This window comes from Furipterus horrens, unplaced genomic scaffold, assembly GCF_987537825.1.
Source record: "Furipterus horrens unplaced genomic scaffold, mFurHor1.1.pri manual_scaffold_7, whole genome shotgun sequence".
Lineage (NCBI taxonomy): Eukaryota > Metazoa > Chordata > Mammalia > Chiroptera > Furipteridae > Furipterus > Furipterus horrens.
Genome location: NW_028327177.1, coordinates 84,228,990 through 84,245,798, shown reverse-complemented (window position 1 = coordinate 84,245,798; position 16,809 = coordinate 84,228,990).

Here is a 16,809-nt window from a genome sequence, read left to right as displayed (position 1 = left end):
TTTCTGGTGGATAGGATATAGACAGTAAGATAGAGAGCCAGCAAGGACGTGTCCATGGTTTCTGGCTAGAACAACTGGCTAGAGGAAGTGGGAATTCACTGAGATATGGAAGACTTCACATGGCACTAGTGAGGGGTAGAGTGGAGGAACAGGAGTAGTTTTGCCTTGTTAATGTCAATATTTCTATTAGACATCCAAAAGAAGAAACTGTGAGCCTGGGCTTCAGAAGAAAGGTCTAGGCTAGAGATATGTGCATAATTTGGGAGTTACTGGCATATAGATGTTTAAAGCCATGAAACTGAAAAAAAGTCACTAAGGAAGTGAGTGTATAGAGAAGAGCAGAGGACCAAAAACTGAGGGCCAAGGAGTGATCCCCAGGATCACCAAAGTTTAAAGTTAAAGGTTTGTTCCGATGGTTCTCTAAGGTTCATTTCAATTATCTTATTCAGTAAGCCTCATGAAGCAAATAAGTTTCTCAGTCTTTTCCTAAATCTACAAATTCAGTGTATTTCATTTGAATTGTTCATCACTTGAATCAAATTGTTTTCATTCACCAAAACATAGGAACATAAAACACCAACGTTTTATTGTATCTCATGATCCTGTGGGTACAGAATGTGGGCTGGGCTGGGTGAGTCTTCTGATCTCTTTGGAGTAGCTGGAGGTCTGTTGATAGTATTCAGCTGGTGGATGAACTGATACCATCAGCGTGGAGAGATGTAAACTGACTGTTGCAGCCATATAGGTAAGAGTAGATGAAAAGACGTTACTATAATTTCTGGAAGAGAGAGTTGGTTGTTCCTGGAGAAGACTTCAATCTTCTCAGACCTAAGACTGTTACAGAGCTGGGGGAAATGACCAGAAGTTTGGCAAACTGAAGCATAAATAATAAGAGACAACTTTACTCATTTTCGGAGTGTGTGCTCTCCTCTAGCTCATCATTCTTATTTCATCTAATAATTGACCTCCTGATCTATGGGGTCTTCGTGCTAGAAACCACCGCTCACCACACTTCACAGTGAATAGTCTCCAGACTCCCCCAGGCAGAAATGGTTGTTTCTTCTGCTATGTTCCCCATGTTCCCCGCAGTGGTTTGCTCCCCCAGGAGGTCCTCATTGTCTGAGAAACACTCTTCAGTGCATAGTGTGGATGTGCATTTTGGGTGAGGGCAGATTTAAAGGGAATTAACCTGAAAAGAAAATGAAAATAAAATAATTATTTTCTATTTAATGTTATTTCTGATTGCAACTACATGCAAGAGGCAAAGAATAAATCACCTGTTGGGCTTCCTGATAAGATGGAGATGTAGGTATACATACTTCACCTCCTTCCATGACCAAAAGAAGAATTACATCTACCTCAAAACAAAAAAACCAGAACTGCCAAAAAATCAAACTGAATGGATGTTCAAAAAACAAAGACTAAAAAAAGTGATACTCATCTAGACAGGCAAAAGGGGTGGAGATAGGGAGCCAGGGCAGAGAGGACACAGTCTGGCAGTGGCAGAGGTGGTGGCAAGGCAGTGGCTGTGGCCAGCCTGTGGAACAAGCAGTCAGTCACACATCATAAAAGCTGAGGGATACCTGGGGAGTGATCCCAGCCCCAGCCTACAAAACTCACGGTTCCAGCTCTAGGAAAATAAAGCCTCATTGCTTCTGGCTGTGAAAACCACTGGGGGTTGGGGTGGCAGAAGAAACTTCCAGTTTCTCAGGAGAGTTTGTGTAGAGGACCCCCATGGTCCTAGAATGTAGGCACACCTGCCCACTCTGAGAAGCATCACCAGGGAAACAGCTAGAGGGGTACCAGTTGCATACTGGAAGTGGGTAAAGCGACTGGAAACAGGGCAATTGCTGAGCATTTTTCCCACTCAGACCCCTCCCCCACATACAGCGCCACAAGGTGGTGAACTGGGTTGCCCAGCATTGATGAAAACCTAAGGTTCCAACCCTTACAATGTAGCAGGTGAGACAGCTCTACCTAAGACACAGGCAAACACAGGAGACTGTCAAGTTGAGGAGACAGAGAAGTATGGCACAAAAGAGGAAACAGATCAAGGCTCCAGAGGAAGAACCAAGCGAGGAGGAGATAGTCAACCCAACAGATAAAGAGTTCAAAACACTGGTGATAATGATGCTTATAGAAATGATTGCGTACAGCAAACACGTAAGGGAAGAAGTGAAAGCTATACTACATTAAATGAATAGAAATCCATATGGAACCAATAGTGAAGGGAAGGAAGCCAGTGTTCAAATCAATGTATTGGAAGATAAGGAAGAAATAAACAGTCAACCAGTACACAATGAAAAAACAAGAATTGAATAAAATGAGGAGAGGCATAAGAACCTCTGAGACAACTTTAAATGTACCAACATCTGAATCATAGGGATGCCAGAAGGAGAAGAGGAAGAGCAAGAAATTGAAAACTAAGTTGAAAAAATAATGAAGAAAAACTACCCCAATTTAGCAAAAGAAATAGACATATAAGTCCAGGAAGCACAGAGAGTCCCAAACAGGTTGAACCCAAAGAAGACCATACCAAGACACATCATACTTAAAATTCTAAAGGTTAAAGATACAGAGAGAATCTTAAAAGCAACAAGAGAAAAAAGAGTTACTTACCTACAAAGGAGTTCCTGTAAGACTCTCACCTGATTTCTCAAAAGAAACTTTGCAGGCAAAAAGGTACTGGCAGTTGGGAGGGGGATGAGGGAGAAATGGGGAAATGGTGCACAGATTAAGAAGCATAATTGGTTGATACAAAATAGACAGGGGGAAGTTAAGAATAATACAGGAAAGGGTGAAGCCAAAGAACGTATATGCATGACCCATTGACCTGAACTAAGTGGGGTGGGATTGCTGGAGGAAAGGGTGTTGCTGGGCAGAGGAGAGCAAAGGGAAAAAAAATTGGGACAACTGTAACAACATAATAAAATATACTTTAAAGAAAAAGAAGGAACTGGCAAGAAATATTCAAAGTGATGACCTACAACCTAGATTACTCTATCCAGCAAAGCTATCATTTAGAATGGAAAGGCAGATAGAGTGCTTCCTAGACAAGGTAAAGCTAAAAGAGTTCATCATCACCAAATCATTATTATATGAAATGTTAAAGAAACTTATTTAAGAAAAAGACTATCAAAACTATGAACACTAAAATGACAACAAACACAACTATCAACAAATGAATCTAAAAATCAAAACAAACTAAGCAAGCAATTAGAACAGGAACACAACCATAGATATGGAGATCATGTTGAGGGTTATCAGTGGGGATGGGGAAGGTGGAGAATTGGAGGAAAAGTGCAGGGATCAAGGAGCAGAACTGGTAGGTACAAAAGAGACAAAGGGATGTTAAGAATAGTAAAATAAATGGAGAAGCCAAAGAATGTACATGCATGACCCATGGACATGAACCAAGGGCAAGGGATTGCTGGACAGAAGGGAAGTGTCGGGCAGCGTGGGGCAAAGGGGAAAAAAGTTAGGACAACTGTAATAGTATAATCAAAATATACTTAAAAAAAGAATAAATCACCCGTTGATTGTTTTGTTTGGCATAAAGTTTTAATAGACAAAATTTAGTAAAATGGCATAATCCTGCTGTCACTCTTTTGCTTAATAAAAGTCAGTTTTGCACTTATATATGCACACTTATGTGTGTGTGTAAGTGTTGTAGAATTCAGAATTTTAAACATTTTTGATACATTCTATACTTACAGAAAAGTGCACAACTCAGAAATGCACAGCTCAGTGAATTTTCATTCTCATAAAGCGTTCACACCCAGGTAGTCAGCACTCAGCCCCAGAAACAGAGCTTACTAGTGCCTGGGGTGCTCCTCTTTTGCTCAAATCCAGTTACTATCCAAGAAAGGATTTTCTTGACTTAGAACAGCATAGAAGAGTGTTGCTGGTTCTTAAATGTCATATAAATGGAATTATGCTTCATACCTGCTTTCTTTTTCTGCACATTATGTCTGTGAACTTTATATATGTTATCATTTATAGTAGTTTATTCAATCACATTACAATGTATTCCACAGTATGCACATACCAAAATTTATTCATTCCACCATTGATGGATAGTTGGGAGGTTTTCAATTTGAGGCTCTGAGAAATAGGTTTACTCTGAACACTTTATTACATGAATTTTAGTACACGTGTATGCCTTTCTTTTGGGCTTGCGAATCTGTTTACTTGGTCATATCTGTTTAAAATTGTAGCTTCAGCAACCTTTTGCACATTGTTGGCACCATACATATTGAATTCAACTGACATTTAATATACTTTACAAGAGTACATAATGATTCAGCTGCTCTCCCTTAAGAACAAACTCATCTGAGGTACAGAAGTACAGGAGGATCATTTTGGCTTTGTGTCTAGGCAGTGTTCTCTCCAGCTTCACAGCCATGAAGCCACCACTGTGGTGCAAACCCTTATCATCTATTACCTGTATTAGTTGTAACAATTTCCTTAGAAATCTTCCTGCTTCCAACACTATCACTGTTTACAAACTGTTCTCAGCACGGCAGCTAGAATGAGCATTTAAAACAGGTCAGAACAAGTCATTGCAAACCTGTAGTGGCTTCCCATGCCACGTGGTATCCAGTGTGAGCATCCCACAGGCCTTGTGCCCCATGACCTTATTACTCTCTGACATCTTCTCTTACCACCCCTTTCCCTCCCCACTCCTCTCCCACCTCAGCCACAGCCATGCTGGCTGTCTTACATGCCCAGGCTTCGGGCCTTTCTCAGTTTGTCCCCCCAGGAGCTGACTTGGAGATGAGGGTTGGAGTGTAAATTGTTTATTTGGAAAGTGATGGAAATGCCCTAGGACATTGGGAAGGGAGCTAGGACAGGGAAGGTGGCTAATAAAGTTGTGCTACAGGCCATCTTCCCCTGTTGGGAGCTGACCTCAATCCGGCCAAGTCTGGGAGACATTGTGCAGTAAGCACACCAATGTCAGCCCTCCAGAGAGTCAGCATGCTTGTGTGAAGGGGCTGAGGTGAGCAAAGCAGGCACCAGTGCCCAGAGAAAGCCCTCGGGCAAAAAGGATGCAGATGCTGACAATCTGACTTCAGACTGTCATTAAAATGGTAACCTGAGGCTTATGGGCTTGCTGTTCCCTCTGTCTAGAACACTCTGTTCCTTTGATAACCACACATTACCCTTTCAGGTCTATGCTCAGATGACTCCTTAGGAAGGCCTTTTCTAATCATCTTCTTTAAATTGCCACCTGTCTTCTAACACACACAGGTATCTTGTTTATTGCCCTTCCTCCCCCCTGAAGAGAGGCACCACAAGTGCAGGAATTGGGGTATGTGTGTTGCTTTATCTCCACTACCTAGCGTGATGTCTGGTCCATAGTACGAGTTCAACAAATACTAAATGAATGAATGAAAGTTCATTTTTAAAAAGGACCTTTCTATGTTTCTCCTGTGTCTTTGTGAATTGATTTATGATTCTTAGAGATAAAAAATATGATTGGCATCTACAAGCACCAACATGTACCTATTGGGACCTGATTATAAATGGGCTTAAATGGCTTTCCTCTCCTTCCCATAAAGGTTGAACATCTACTGCATGCCAGGAACTGTTCAAAGGGCTAGGCATACTGCTTTATATCAGCTAGGAATGACTTTTGGCAGCAAGTGACAGAAGCGCCAAAAGCAATAGCTTTAACCAAGTAAGGGTTTTATTTTTCTCATGTAATTAGAAGTCTAGACGCGGGCAGTCTTGTGCACATACAGAGGCTCCAAGGGGCCTTAAGGGACCCGTCTAATCCTACCTTCTCCTTTTGGTGCCAGGCTCACTGCTTCCCCTCCAGCATTGTCTACGTTCCAGGCAGGAAGGGAAAACACATGCTCCAGAGGATCCCTCACCCTATGATCTGCTTTCCTGAATAGTCCACCCAACAACTCCTGTATCTTCTTACCATCTCTTGGCCACCTAGCAGTAAGGGAGCTAAGAAATATAGCAATTTGTGATTGGTTTGTTTTCTTTAGTGGGCTACTTGCTTCTGGAAACAAAATTGAGGAGAAGAGCACAATTAAATGCATCCCTGAGTAAGCCACAAAAAATACCTGCTGCAGTGGAGCTGATGAACACCATGCTCTCTTGAAGCTGCCCTTGGAGTACAGGCAAACAGAAAACCAAAAAGCAAGCACACACCCACTTATGCATACATACCCACTTGCAAAAAATGCCAGATAGCCACGAAAGCTGTGCAAGCCGTAAAATGAGAAGAGTGGTTACAGTTACACCTAGAAGTAAGTCGGAGGCTGCTCTTCTAAGAAGTGACATTGCCTCTGAAATCTGAATGACAAAACGGAGGCAACCTTGCCAAGATGAATAGCAATTTTACTGATCCTTTGTTAGTTATAATTTAATCCATGACAGGAAAGCAGTGTCTGCCTAGTTCTATAAAATTCATCTTTCAAGATGTAACATAAAGCATTCTTATTTTCCCTAAACATTTTCTCCAAGTTGTGATGGGACCTTTTCTCCTTCTAACGCTCTCTCTCTCTTTTTTCCTCTCTTCTTTCCTCTTTCTCACAGAGAGCAAAAGTTGACATTGTTCCTTGGCAATAACAGGACATGATCATGGGCTAAAGGGGTAGAAGGGCATTTTTTTTTAAGCCTGGCAAAACCTAATGCAAGAAAAAAAATTCAGAGAAATACGCCAGATGAGGGCAATTTATAACAGAGGGAGAAATTGTAGAGACAGTCTGTTCACCTCGTAAGCCAGTCCAGTGAGGGCAGGTTTTATTAAAGAAGATACATTGTAAGAGCTCGATGTTTTGGCTTTAAGAGGCTGTCTGTGGCATTGGATGACATACTCTGCCTGTGGGTTACATTCTAATTCAGAAACAGTCTTAACATGGCTCTCAAGTGCTCATGGACTGTAAGTCAACTGTTACGGAGAAATGTGATTTTTACATCTATAAGCTTTGCTGGCCACAATAATGGTATAAGGGTTCTAATGTCACTGGATTTATTTTTTCTTGAGACCATGCTGAGAACTTGCTGCCAGTTCTCTTCTCCCAGTGCCTTTATGCCACAATTTGTTATCCTTTATCTAATAGCCACAGACAGAAACACCTTTGTGCAAGTTGGCAACTGTGGCTCCTCAAAATCCTGGTTAGACTGGAAACAGCAGGTGAGTTCAAGTCCATTTCCGTGAGAATCAATGGGGAGGAGGGAGGGAAAATGTCAGCGAATGCTGTTGGTCTCACGTGTCTATCACAGACTGCTTCACGTTACACTTATCAGTGACTTTTTATGCTTCATCTAGAAATGTTTAACACATCTTCCATCACATATCATTTTAAGTTTTCACTGTTGTGAGACTGTCTTTCCCTTTTCCTTTAGAGATGAAGCACTATGAGCCTAGAGATCACCAACGCTTGCACAGATGGCTCAACATCTTACAGACCGCCACGTCCAGATGAGATGACTTTCTGTTTTTTTATCTGGACATTTGGTCCTGTGTAAATGCTGCCTAAGTGGGAAAATTTTCTTTTTAATTGTAAGAAACCTGTATTATAATGGACTCAGATATGTCAATGTCTTTAATACTTATAACTTTTTTTTGTAATCATCTTCTCTGCATAGAAAATATCTGCTGTTTATCCTATTCCATTTGCAACTGCTGCTAATAAAACCCTATGTCCTTAAGTTCTGAATTCCACACCTTGCTCATATAGTAATTCCACTTATGGAATAAATATCTAGGATGAAAGATTTTGATAATGAAGATTGTTTTAAAATGTCGCTTGACATTTTAAATAAACATACATTTTATAAAGGAATTATTTGCAATGATTAGCAACCATATTATTAAAGTGTTTAGTAAGAAAATGCTGTTAATATCATGTTGAATAAAAATTAAAAAGATACAAAATAATGTAATTACTGGATGATTCCAATTTTGTAAGATGCCTTAAAAAACTGGAAAATAATACCTCTGAGTATTAATCATTGTATGGTGCAACTGTGAGTAATTTTTACTTTCTTATTTTGCATTTTCCTGCATAGTTTGCATTATTTTTACAATCAACATGTAAAATCAACTTTAAAAGGACTACAGATTTATTTTTCAGTGAGGAGACAATATATGAGGAAGAAAGAACACTGGCTTAGGAACTGAATAAATGTGGGTTCAAATTCAATTGACCATTTATTACATATGCAACATAAACGTCTCTTAGCGCCAATGTCTTTTTTTCTGTAAGCCCAGGGAGAGGGATGAGTAGTTCTCCAAAGTCATGCCTTTTTCAATGAATACAAAGACAAAGGTTTGAAGAGACAGTGCTAGAATCATAATGAGAATGTGGTGGAGGAATCTGTGAGAAAGCAAAGTCATGAGATGGGACACAAAGAAATGGTGATTGAAGTGAAGCTCTGATGTTACCCGTGCTCCCCAAACTACCATCCACACCAGCTCTGTGTCAGAGCACTTCCAGAAATTAGCTATCCTCTCTCCATAAGACTGGAATGAAAATGCATACATGTAGAAGATGCCAGTAATATAGCACACATTACAGGTACTCAGAATTATTATATTCTAATGTTTGCTCCTGTCACCCACAATAGAAAGGAAAGAAGGGCTAGAACGAGAAAATTACCATTTGTGCTGAGGGCGGCATTAGATACTTAGAAGTCTATTTTAGCAGACTTCCCTCCAGTTGGCAAACAAAACCTTTATCTTTTTCCATTTAAACACAGATATCCTGTTGTGATAACCTTTGACACTTTATTACATGGCTATGGTAAATAACAACTGCCCCATTTTAAATTCCAGTCCTGGTTAAACAGTGCCATTAATTACTGAACATAAAAGCTGAAGTTTTTGTGAATAGAAGGAAATGTCATTTAGAGTCCTTTGCTTTGTTTGCTAAATTTATTGGAGCGCTTGGGTGGTTTCAATGGCTACGAGTTGTTGGTCTGTCACTGAGAACTGCCCTACATGGGCAGTAAAAACCAGCCAACTTCGGGGCAGTGCTGACATGTTAAGAGAATTACAGAGCTTCATTGAAAATCTGAGTGCAAAATGAAGTTAAGAAATCAACTTCCAAACACACACAACCGTAACTGCTTAGAAAATACACTTTGAGTCACCTCATTTACTGTATAAAATGACATTCTGCTTAAGAACTTGCAAAGGAATGAGTTAAAAATCACGTAGATCACTTTGAAGAAAGTCTTGGAAATCGCTTTAGCATAAGTTTCTGTCTTGATCAGGACATTGAGTTAGAGATTTTTGTCATCTTTCATCTTTGGTAGCGTAATTCTTTCTCAGCATTTCTTAAATAAGGAAAAACCTGGGAACGCGTAATTCAAATTTCACTGAAAATTTGTTTACTTTTGTTTTTCCATTATCGACCCGTTTTTTTTCTTAACTTACATTTTAATTTCAGAAATTATTTATTTTTATTAGAGATTGATTTTCAATTTACTCCTAACCTTTTAAAACTAAGCTTTAGTAAAATAGAAATAAAAATTGTAATCTGCTGATAGAATGCTATAATTTTATAATTAGAAGAGGCCTTTCCTGTCCCATCATTTCTATTATTAAAATGATTACTACAGAAACATCAACACTGGCAATATTTTAAAGGAGAATAATTTTGTTCTAGTTCATTTATTTTGATTATAAACCTGCTATTTTCAAAAATGGTGTCAACTTCTGAAGATCAGGTCTTGATGTAAGTGTAAGGAAAATTTAAGACTTTGGAGTTAAAAAAAAGGATGATTAGATATTCTTTCAGTGGAATACAGGTCTCTGGGGATCATGTAATTCTATAGGACTATACAGCTTTACCTTTTGCTAAGCTATATTACAAGTCTGTTGAAATAAAAGTTAACTTGAAAACTGTTATACTATAAATTTCTCTATTGACCAGAATAGTTCAGAAATTGATGAGAAAACTGTAGTAATGCAAATAATTCTTGTCTATGGATATGCAAAGAAAGCCTGTCCTGTGGGTGGTCAATGAATTTTCCTCTCCCATTGTGGATGAAGACAGTTTTTGTCCATTTGTAAATTTATTTCAGCATTCCCAATTTAGCTGTATCTCTGTTCTTTGAATTCTCCTTTAAGCAAATTGTAACATTTCACTAATTTTCACTGGTAAGTTAAATAAAATATTAGCCAAATATTCATTTTTATCTGTATGAGAGCCATGATTTTTACCTTTTTGGGAAAATTACCCTTTCACCCAGGATATTATGCAAATGACCATTGCATGATAGAAAACCATTCACCCCTTTTTCCAGGTTGATAGATAGAAAAATGGAAGCTCAGAGAAACTCAGTGTATATGAGGTACATGTACACATTGCTGAGTATATTTGAATACACATCTATTTGGTCCCTAAATTGATGTTCTCTCCATCTCAATGCACTGTCTTCTCATGAAATGTCTCTTGAACATGAGAAGTGCTCTTTTATTCTTGAAAAAATTGCTTTTAGTTTCACGTTCCATTTCATGCTGATTCAAAGTATCTATTTGTTATCCAAAAACAAAAAACAAAAAAAACAACAACCAAAAAAACCAGGTACTCCCATAATCTTGAGATTCATGGTAGTGAAACTTAATTTACATAGTCTTTGAACTTGGTCTTGTCTTTCTGACTGCTAGGTTTCTCTGTTCTGCTTTGGCTGAGTTTTTTTTTTTTTTTTTTTTGGCTCTTGCATCAAATACCATATTTCCTGAAGGCATGGTTGGTATCAATTAAGGTACGCATTAAATTGCATACAGAGCTACTCCCTTTCAGCACTTATTCAGACCTCCTAATTATGTCAAGGAGGAAGCTTCAGGAGGGAGGTAGTGTACCTTTGACATCTCTCTCAAACTTGCCACTTGCTATTTTATAACAGACCTTCAGAGCCTCCCTGGAGGGTCAATATATAATTTTCTTTTTGTTGTTCAGCTTATTTCATAGTTATCTTTAATTTATGGAACATAATTCTGTTTTGCATTTACATTAGTAGGATAGAGCTTCTTTAAAATAAATTTTAGTTAAAAATAGGTTGAAATAAAGAAAAACTTTAATTAAATAACCCAGGTAATAGTTATAAGCTAGGATATGGCAAAATTATGACTCTTATGATGAGTCAAATTTGGAAAGGAGAAGAGTCTTTGGAGGCGAAAATCCAGGGCTACTCCAGTCAGCCATGCAATACTTAAGTGGCCCTGGGTCATTTACCTATAAGAACCTGTCTGTCAAAGTGAGGATCCTGTAGTCAGTACTACATAATGACATTTTAGTCAATGAAGAGACGCATATACAGCAGTGGCCCCGTAAGATTATACTGGAGCTGAAAAATTCCTATCACTTAGTGACATAGTAGTCACAATGCAATGCATTCATTACTCATGTAGCTGTAGTGATGCTGGTGTAAACAAGCCTTCTGCACTGTCAGTTGTATAAAAGTAAAGCCCATACAATTATAGTAGTAGGCTATGTCATTTAGGTTTTTGTAAGTGGACTTTAAGCTCTTCACACAAAAACAAAATCGCCTAACGATGCATGTCTCAGAAGTGTCCCCATTGTTCAGTGGTGCATGACCGTGCTATCTACTTCATGGAGCCTTGTGACAAGGCAATAAGATAATGTAAATGACTGTAGGCCTCCTGATGTCACAGAGTGTATCTAATTTACCTGTTTATTCCTCAGCTTCTAATATAGTCCTTAGCACATAGGACTCAATAAGAGTTCATTTTCTTTCTTTCCTTCTGTGGTGCTCCTTAGTATGGTCACCTGAACTTTCCTATGGTGTTATAAAACAGAATATTGCATAAGAACACATGAAATATACACAAGCACTTATAATCTTTTATTTTTCCCTGTGATTATCAAAGCTGTATAGTATACATTGACTGCATACAGTGTGTATATGTGTGTGTATGTATATATATACATACACATGTACAGAGAATGAAGAAAAAAGTTCCTGAAATCTCATCCCTATACACACACATCACACCTCCAAGTAAATCACTCTTAATTTGATAAACTTATTTTTTTATATATAATTAAAAGAAATCTTGCCCTGGCTGGCGTGACTCAGTGGATTGAGGGCTGGCCTGTCAACCAAAGTGTCGCTGGTTCGATTCCCAGTCAGGGCACATGCCTGGGTTGCAGGCTGAGTCCCTGGTTGGGGGCTTGTGAGAAGCAACCATACATCAATGTTTCTTTCCCTGTCTTTCTCCCTCCCTTCCCCTCTAAAAACAAATGAATAAAATATTTTAAAAACAATCTTTATACACTTGAGATGCTATCATTACCAGTTTTGTAACCTGTTCTTTGCATATAACGTTAGATCGTAGGTTTTTTGACTTGACATTCAAAATTCTTTTGTTCAACATAATATTTAATGCTTGACTCATACTGGGGCCTTTTTCTCCCATCCTTCATGGGGTCTACCAACAGAATGTGAACCTATGAACTCTTTGGTAAAGGACCAATCAAACTATTTGGGTTTGGGGAGTATTGTTACAGAACCCCTGGGCTGCTCCAATTGAAACCTAGCACCCACGGCTGTTTAGTTAGGGGACTGACTGCCCGCCGCCAGAATTGTAACTCTCAATACCAGAGTTTAGTGAAAAGAAAAAGAATTGTTTATTTAACAGTTATATAGATTTAGATTATTTGCAGATTTCTGCCATTAAGTCTTATGTTCCTTAAAACACCCATAAACACATGTTTCTGCCTCCCCCTACCAAACCAGGCTAGTTTTAGAAAAGTTAGAGATACTGTTTTCCTACTTCCTAGACAGAGTTTCAGCTTTACCGGTAGCTGCCAATCATTCAATTCTGACTGGGGAGGCCTTGTCTGTGTTAAGGTGTCCACCAGCTTTTAATCCAGAGCCACGTGAATACCCAGCCTCTTTTCCAAAACCACAAAGGTATTCCCCCTTCTCCAAACCGCAAGATGTGTCTCAAAGCTGCATGGTGTTCCTCGTTTCTAATCCGCGTGGAAAGCACCTTTGACCTCCTTGCAAACTGCTTGGGGAACCCTTCTTTTCAAAGCAGCATGGTCAGTGTGTGCCCAGTTAAAACTGCACGGTCAGCCTGGTTAAAATGCCTGCCACTTATTTTTAAATCCCTGACTGCGTCCTGTGATGAAGTTGGCATGGTCCCCAGTTCTGACCATTCACAGAACCTCACGCAGGTTCTGTGTGCTTTTTCCATACCATGCCCCCCCTACCTGGTCCAAGCCCCTCCCATCTTCCTGGGCCTTGGATGCATCAACCATTTGCATAACAAAGACACTAGCCACTAGCCTTAGGCATGTGAAGGCATCCTGAAAGCTGCTTCCTTCTCCCCATCCCTCAGCGGCAAGCTCTGGGGGTTTTTGGACACCCCCCCTTCTGTAACAGTATGGCTGTTTTGGGGGAGGCTAGGGAAGAAGAGGGAGATAAAGGGAGTGGGTAGGGAAGGAGGCGTGGAGAGAGAGCTTGCCCATCACAAGCTGGATTGAGAGGTCCTGATCAGGGAAGAGGTTGCCTCAGCAAGGCTTGGAACCCACCCGTTGATCTTGCGCTCCCCCTGCTGGCCTTGCAAGCACATCCATAGAGGGATTAACATGAGCAGCGACTAAGCCAGAGCTGAATCTACTGAAATCACCTGTGATGGAACAAAAAAAAAAACAGCCAGCTTTGTGCAATTTTTAAACATCAACACTGATGGATTGACTGTGCTTATTTCGTTGAAACAAATTAAAATCCGAGACCCCCACCCCTTCCTGGTCCCTTTCCCTTTTTTCCTCAGCCCCAGGGGAATGAAATTCTAAAGGTCTCAGCTTTCCTTTTCAATATTCTTATTCTCCTGCCAGATCTCCCGTGATCCTGTTGGTGTCTATTAACTGTATTTTGCTGTTTCTTTTCTCTCCTTTGTTTTTTCTTCTTTTTTTTTTTTTTCTTTAACTGACTTTGCCACCCCCACCCCTTGCTGGTGCATTTGTGAATTAAAAAGTAACAGTGAAACCCTGCCTTTTCCTTGCAAAGCAGAGCTCTATTAGCTCCTCTAATTATGCAGCCTCTTATCTCTCCATTTGCACTTAATTCAAAGATGTAAAAGGCTTTTTAAAAATAGGTGTATGCTCGACTTGACAGTTGTGATTAAACAATGCTTCCAGTAAAGAGAAAACAAGGCACATTTGTAATTTCCTTTTCCATAATTTACAGTGATTTAGCTCCCCCCATCAGGAGATAAGAATTTCTTAGGGAACAATTTTCTTTTAATAGTACCAGCTGAAGCAGCAAACATTTCCTTTGCAGCCATTAGAGCTTCAAGCCTACAAAACAGTGACTGAAGATTGAATTAGGATTTAGAGAGAGGCTGTCTGCATCACATAAATAAACACTGAAGGCCTCGGCCATTTCATTACAGAACTTAAATAAGCAGTACAGATGGTTGGCTGCTGTGCTACACATGCATAACCTATTTAAAAGATGACAGTATAGGGTCAGAAGCATTAATGTACTCGCAGTGCCATTCATTTACTGTGCTTATTTCTTTTACACTAACACCAAAGCCATAGGTCAGGCAAATTATTGCTGGCAGTAATGCAGACAGGTGAGAAGATAAGGGAATTATTGAATGATGAGAATAAAAATGCTAAATTAACTTAAGGATTTGTGGCTCCAAGCTTAATCTAATGAGTATTATTTGTCACTGATCCTTCTCACTGAGTTGTGAAAAAAAAGAAATGAATTATTGTTTAAGAACACACAAAAAGTAGTTTATTATCTTATTGGTTCATGTAACAGAAGTTTAGAGCTTCAGGTATAGCTGGTTCTAGAAGCTGTTAAAAAAAATTAACAAGGTAAATTTAAAGATCTAATTGGCATTATTTAACAATCCACAAATCAGGCAGCACCCCATCTAACAAATAGGAAAGAGCTCCAAGGACCTGTACAAAATTAGAGAGGGTGGAAAAAGGAAGTTTCTAGCCAAGAGTGAATTGTTTCAAGCAGTGGTCTATTTGGCAGATTACCTCACCAGGCTGACCAGATTGACTGGGTAAAGGTTACATTCCTGGGAGAGGCTAAAACTGTAATTAGATTAAGTATTAAATCTTGGTTTGATGGCATGGGCTTAACATTCATGACTCCATTATGGGCCAGTTATCTCTTTTTCAACAATGCTCAGGTAGGGTTGTCAGGTCTGCTTTCTTCCACGTTGGCTTCATTTACAGAATGCTGTGTCTGTGGTGTTTACTGATGCACTGTGTCTACATAACACATTCAAGTCCACCGAAAGAGATTCTTTCCTAATCATTCTAGCAAAAGATCAGGGATCACATCTCTTGGACTCCTTTCAGATACGTGCATTTTCTGAACTAATCATTGTTCCAGAAGAATGGAATGTATTGAGTCATGTGCCATTCTGTGAGCCATGAGTTTGGGGTGGGGATGGGGGGAAGTGGAGAGATGAGGGAGTTTGTGGATAGCACCACCAAAATAACTAGAGTAAGACTAAAATCTACATGCTATTAGCAGAACATGGTGGAATAGATGCCGAATAGGCAAGAGATGCCTAATTCTTTAATGAATGCAATTGAAAGGAGCAGTCTCTAGAACCTTCAAATGAATTCACTTAACACATAGGATGGACCCTAGAGTAACCCCTGGAAAATGTCCTCAATTCTGTTTCTTCATCTGAGGTTCTAGTTCTAAATTAAATTTATTAGGAGGCTGAACTAGCGAATGTTCTTTGTAAGTAAAAACGATCTTACTGGTACCTTTAAATGCTACCACTCGATGTTTGCCAAATTTCAAGCTTCCCATTTTCTCAATTGACAGGAGAAAGTGTTACTGTATCACAACCTTCGGTGTGTTGAATTAAACAAAATGTATGGCAGCCAATCTGAGAATCACGGTGGTGAAAGGGTCAAGTGAGTGTAAAAGGCATAGTTAACTAACAGGTTACAGACTGCTAAGCCCCTCTCACTATTTTAGAAATGTTTCTTTCTTTTAACTTGTACTTGGGGGCCATTTAGTTGTGCTTACTCTGGTGGTACCACAATCTCTCTGGAATTTCTTACTAGTCAACAGGCTATAATACTAAAAGAAACTGTTGTTACACTTCAAGATAGAAACAGCATACCTCCCCACCCACCCACACACACAAATGAGCAGGTATAAAACTGCTGAAATCTCAATGAGATAGACAGAAGATATCAATGTCAATTTCCTGGTTGCGATATTATTCTATAGTTTTTCAAGATGTTTTCATTGTGGTAATTGGGTGAAGGGGACATGAATCGCTCTGTATAATTTTTTTATAACTGCATATGTATCTAAAATAATCTCAAATTTTATTGTAAAATAGCATAAGACCAACAAACAAAACAAAAATTAGCTCTAGGGTTGGCATTATGATGATAATGTTACAGAACGGGGGTGTCTGGGGGTCCCCAGAGCCTGCAGGCTGGGAAATGGGGAAAAGGAAGCAGCTTTCAGGATGCCTTCACATGCCTGTGGCTGGTGGCTGGTGTCTTTGTTACACAAATGGCTTTGATGCATCCAAGGCCTGGGAAGATGGGAGGAGTCTTGGACTGGGGGATGGTATGGAAAGAGCTTACAGAGCTTTCATGAGGTTCTGTGAATGGTCAGAACTGAGTACCTTGCCCACTGCACCAGGGATTTAAAAATAAGTGGCAGACATTTTAACTACTCACACCAAGCGGCTTTGAAAAGGAAGGTACATAATGCAGTTTTGAGAAGGGAGAACTCTGTACTGTTTACAAGGAGGCTGGAGAATCCACGCGGTTCTGGATTAAAAGCTGGCGGGCACCATAACAC